Source organism: Carex rostrata, chromosome 7 (assembly GCF_964058835.1).
Source record: "Carex rostrata chromosome 7, lpCarRost1.2, whole genome shotgun sequence".
NCBI classification, from domain to species: Eukaryota; Viridiplantae; Streptophyta; class Magnoliopsida; order Poales; family Cyperaceae; genus Carex; species Carex rostrata.
In genome coordinates this window covers 9,923,912-9,930,202 of record NC_135924.1, presented here as the reverse complement: position 1 = coordinate 9,930,202, position 6,291 = coordinate 9,923,912, and the positions used below count along the sequence as shown (strand labels likewise).

Below are 6,291 nucleotides of genomic sequence, written 5' to 3'. Positions count from 1 at the left end.
TTGGAATTTCATAAATTAATAGGGCAACATTCTAAACTATATTGGAATTTTTTAAATTATTATAAACCATTTTGGAAGGTTGTAAACAATTCTAAATTTTCTGGACAATATTATGAAAAAAAAAAAAATGGAATGAAGTAATTAAATATAAATTAAATTAAAAATAGCATAAAGAAAATAAAATTACCTCAATCGAAAACCGGTCGATCTGACTGTCAGAGCTCCGTAAGGAATCCGAAAAGCAAAAAGTTCCTAAAACAATTCTAAATCATTTCAGATTTAATCAAAATTATTTCAGAATTAATAAAATTATTTTAGAATTAAAAAAACTTTTAAATTTATTCAGCACCATTTTTTATTTTTTTCAATTAATATGACAATATTCATAATTTAAATAATTTCAAATTAAATAGTTACATATTTAAATAATTACAAATTAAATACTTCTAAATTTAAATTACAAATAAATGAAATTTAAATTACAAATAAATGAAATTGAAATTATAAATTAATGAAATTAAAAATTAATGAAATTAAAATTATAAATTACTTAAATTTAAAATATAAATAAATTAAATTATAAATAATAAATTAATTAAATTTAAACTTACTGTGAGAGAGAGAGCGGATGATATGAAAGCGAACCGTAAACACACTGCGAATTTATAACAAAATTTAATGCATTTCCGTGAAAAAAAATTCCGGAAATTCGGCCTGTTTCCGTAAAAAATTTTTCCGGAAACAAACGTTTTCCGAATAAAATATTTCCGGATTTCACCTGTTTCCGGAAAAAAATTTTACGGAAATGGGGCCTGTTTCCGTTATAATTTTTCCCGGAAAGGGTATTTTTCGAATTGCATTGCTAAGACGGTTAGTTTTTGAAATTTAAAATTAAATTTGGATATTAATAAAAAATTCGGGATTTTCTCTCTCTCAAAACTTCTGGGAAAATTCAAATATGTGGTGCATGTATTGCGCTTTGATCAAAATTAACAGTCTATTTTAGAACATATAGCAAAATGATTTTGATATGAACTGCGTACGTACGTAATTGAGCCAGTTTAAACGCTGATTCAATGCAAGTCATACTGCTCTGCCATAACAGTTAGGGGTGCAAACGGATCGAATAATATCCAACCTTATTCGGATCTGTATCCGAAAATTAAATATGATTTTGAATTTTAATTATCCGTATTCAAATATTAGATATATATCATATAGTTTAATATATATTATGAAAATATTTATGTATATACCTATAGATATCCGATATCCAATCCGTATCCGTATGTATCCGTCAAATATCTGATCCGTACTCGTAAAATAAAAACGAATACAGATATAATTTTACCACTATCCGATCCGTTTGCAACCCTAATAACAGTACATATTTCTTAGCATTTAGCAAAGAAACACAGTAGAAGTGAGTGCACACTAGAACGTAACTGTGTGGTACACAAAAGTAAAAAAAAATATATATATATAATACAAGTAATGATAGTCTTTCAACATTTTCAAGCAATATATGTAATTCATGAAGAGATGGGCTACGGTGAGTTGCGAAGTAAAGCGACTATTTTATTTCACGCTCATATTTTGCGATTTTAAAGTTCAAAACGTCGATCCGAACCGTTCATCTTGTTCTCCATATTGAAATGTGCTTGGAGACCAAATTTTACATATTTTGGAATTTTTTTACTATTTATTAAGCAATTTTGAAAGTCACTAATCTGATGGTCCAGAAAATTTTACTGTTTTTTACTGTTCGCAGAAAAACAGCAATTTTCAAAAATGCATAATAAATAGTAAAAAAAATTTAAAAAAATGTAAAATTTGGTCTCCAAGCATATTTCAATATGGATTAAATATCTAACAGTTCAGATCGGTCGTTTGAACTTTCAAAATAAAAATACAGCGTAAAGTAGAAACGTGTTTTACTTCGCAACTCACCGTAGCCCATCTCATTCATGAAATTCATGTTCTCATTAGTTCGGTCTTATTATTCTCCACTCATATTTAAAGAGATATTGGTAATGTGTCTAAGAGAGTATAATTCTTTTTGTTTCTCTGCATTATTAATTATGCATTATTAATTATCGTGTGACTAATCGTATTATTTTTTATATACGTACACATATTTAAGATATTGAAAAATAGATATATATTTACAGGAGCGGACTCAGAATTTCTGTCAAGGAGCAAAAATTAGATTAAAATAACTTAATGGGTTCAAACCCATTAACTAATCAAGTATTAGATAAAAACAATCAATATATTAAGAAACTATAAAAATAATATACTTTTACATAATAAAAAAAACAACAAAATAATATCATTTTACATATTAAAATACACAACAAAGTTGGTACAGACCCGTAAATTTCTATAAAATTTCTATCAAAACAATAAAGTTTCTCATTAAGAATTCTTTTGCACTGACCTGACGGGTTTTTTAGTTCCAATGAGAGACAAAATAATTTATAGGGAGAGACAAAGTGACATCGCCCCCTGTTAAGTGTGGGTCCGCCCCTTTATATTTGTATTTAAATTTTCCTTACTATAATGCTTTATTAAAAAAAAAATCTCATTTCCAATATTAACATTTTATCCAATAGCTATTTTTTCTGGACAGTATGAATTTAAGAAAACGGCTCCATAATTGATACAATCTGCTTCATAAAGATAATTCAATTTTAAAACTTTTCACCTCCCAAGTCACATCATTAACATTCTCATCTATCCGATTTTATTCTCTTTTTTATTTATTATAATCGGATAATTCCTATTTTTTTAATGCTCTAAAAGAGGTTATACTTCTCTATGGAAATATTCATGCGGTTACCGTGTGTTGTTTGTTGTTACATTTTTTTATTTTTAAAGAAAATTATTATGTTGAAAATTTACTTAACCATAAGTTTTATGAAAAAGAAGAGGGTTCAAATGTCTTTATTTTTGTGTCTCTATTATGTCTTTATTTTTTAAACATTAATAAATTTAAAATTCAAATTTCAAAATAAAACCGCTAGATTTGATTTAAATTATTTTCTCTATACACATATAAAATATTACGATATTTCAACTTTGTTTTGATAAGAGCTTGTAAAAATATACTGATATGGATAAATTCTGAACATTGATTTTTCAACTTGTTGATTCTTATAAAAACAAAACCAAAAAGTGATAATTTTTTTATGTGCGTATAGAGAAAATAATATAGATCACATCTAACGGTTATATTTTGACATATAAATTTTATATTTATGCTATTAGAAAACTTAAAAATGGAGATACCAAAAATTGAGACATTTCAACCCTACCCTAGCTCTTATAAAAATTGTTATTATTAAAATTTAATTTATACTGAAATAAATATTATTGTTTTCAAAGTAAAATCTAATTCTAATAAATAATAATAGATAGTTGAAATAATATATGTCATGCAAATCCAAACCAGGGTTAAAATAACAATAGAGGTGATGTCAATAATACTTAAAATAAGGCATGGTACAAATATCTTATATAACCTACTCAATTACTTACTATAATTTAACATGACTTTTATATCTTTTAAGAATCAACAAAATAATATTTATGTTAAGACATGATATATATTTGAACTTAGATATATGTCTCACTTTTTTCTTTCTTTCAATATTGTTTAATATTGCAAATGAAGAGTATGTAAGTCAATGGATTCCATTAATTTTCAAAATTATATACTTAAGATATAATTTTACTACATCGTTTAGAGTAAAATGTTATGAATATTGTAAACTTGATTTGTATTTTTTATAAATAAAATTATATAATTGACCCGCATTCACATCCAATCCTAAGACTGTGCTCCAGTATCGAAAGGGAAATTCTCATTAACGAGAAAGAAGGGGAGGCTACTCTCGCTACAGTAAAACCTACACCCCAAATCGAGGGTGACAGATTTCACCCAAATCTGTCTAGTCTCTCTCCTCTGAACAGTGCGCGCTCCCTCTCCGATTCAATCTCCTCTTCTGAAGCAAGAGAGTTGGTCTGAGCTGACCAGATTTTGAGAGTTTTCCCCTTTGCTGCAGTTTCTTCCCCTCCACTACCCCCTTCTGGAGATGAGTCTAAGTAACTTGAATTAGTTATTTCAATTTCAAAATTCTCATAATACAGATATTTTTTATTTATAATTTGCAAAGCACTTAAGCACAACTTGTTTCATCTCATCATTGGAGATATTGCTGACCCATCCGGGTGATCCGAATGGGGAAACAAATCATTTCCCTATTTTTTTATAATTTTTGTCAACCCAAGTCTTCCTCTACTTTTTTTTTTTTTTGTTTTACCATCTTAAATTATTGACCTTGGCCAAATTCCAAGCCAACCGACCTGACTTGCTTAAATCTCTCTCTCTCCTCCCCCTACATTTATAAATATACACTAATCCAAACCCTCTTCCCATTCCATCTTAATCCAAAACTCACACATACCACGTACATTACCACATACTTCTTTATCTTCACAAAACCCTAATTAGTCAACATGTCTAAGCTCTTCATATCTCAATCCAAATTTTTCCACCTCTCAGTTACAAGCTCCAACACCTGGCCTTTCAATTTCTAATAGTTTAATCCCAAAACCACCATTTTTCAACGATCAAATTAAAACTTAGATCGATCCACCTTTCGTCTGAGAAAGTATACCATGGGGGTGCACTTGCACATAAAGGACGAACACAGTAATAACGGTACAGTACCACCGAAGGGTTGCATGGGAATACTGGTCGGTACGGGCGGGCAGGAGCCGCAACGGTTCGTCGTACCGGTGGGTTACCTGAATCACCCGCTCTTTCTCTCCCTCTTGAAGGAGGCTGAAGAGGAGTACGGTTTTGAACAAAAAGGAGCAATTACTATACCGTGCCACGTGGAGCACTTTCGACAGGTACAGGGAATCATTGACAAAGATACTGGTATTGCTCATGGCATGCATGGTCATGGACATGGCCATGAAGAGCATGGGTTGAATCATCATCATCATCACTTCCCAATAGTTGGGTGCTTCAGAGCTTAATTAAGTTGTTAGCTATATATATAGAGATGTGCAGTATCTTTTTTTTTTCTTTTTTTTTCCTTTTCTGTACCGCTGCTTCAAAACTGATGTGTAAATAGGAAATGGGATGGAATTGAGAGAGAAGTTTCATCTTTTTGTTCCATCTTGTATCGCTTTTAATTAATTAAGTACTACCTTTAACTTTATTAAGGCATGTTCTTTCAAAAAAAAAAAAAATTTGTCTTCTCTCCGGGTACTGTTAATAATGCCTTCTGATAAAATTAAGATTTCGATCCATGACTCAAAACTCAAACAATCTCAACAACGGTTTTATACATATATTATTTGTCGTATAAATTAATTGTGCATCTGATTTTTATACAATTAAATTTTATTATGTTTTATGTGAATGATATGGGATATTGTATATTATATTACAATATTGTAATTATCAAAACGTTTAAATGATTTATTAGTTATAAAAATTATCAAATTAGTTTGTCAATAAATTTTATAGGTTGATTGAATTCTTTAGGCGCCTACTGCCTAGTTGTTATATGGTTGTTGTTCAGTCTATTAACACATGAACATTAATATTCACTACAGCAAAACTACTTATCTGGAACCGATATTTGAGACTGGTCCGATCGCCGGTCACAGAAGACTCCAAAAAATCCAAAAAAATAAAACAACGGGGACGGATTTGACCACAGGCTTCTGGGACCGGCGCCCACACCCTTCTGGAACCCATTTAGCCCGGTCCCAGAAGGTCACAGCGCCAGTATATATCTCTCTCCCTTCTGGAACATTAATATTACTCGCTTATTCACGAGAAAGTGCAGAGAGAGAGTTAGAGAGAGTACTAGATTTTGCTTTTGTTTTATGTTATTTAATATTTCGTCATAAAAGGAGAGAGACCGAGAAACCTAAATTCTAAACAGTGCAATTAATGTGTTTTACAGTTTTGCAACATGCATGCATGACATGCAGATTTTTTTAATCTATAGAAACTAATTAAAATAATATAAGAAATTGGATGAATTGTAATATTTCGATATATGTCATAAAAAATCGAATTATTGATTCGTTTTTTTTAGAAGTGCCTGAATAAACCGAATCAATAATTCGGTTTTTATGATGTACCGTCCACCCCACATGTCTTGCCTTAAAAAAAAATCCTAACCCAACCTCCATTTTTTTTTTTTTTTTGACAAACAAAAGTGAAGGCCTAGCATCCTTATGATGCTATTTCATTAATAAGAC

At 29.8% G+C, this 6,291-nt stretch overlaps 1 pseudogene; it reads left to right on the top strand.

Moving 5' to 3' along the window:
• The first annotated feature begins 4,432 nt into the window (after nt 1-4,432).
• On the top strand, nt 4,433-5,242 carry LOC144556907 (auxin-responsive protein SAUR32 pseudogene; annotated as a pseudogene).
• The last annotated feature ends 1,049 nt before the right edge of the window (nt 5,243-6,291 follow it).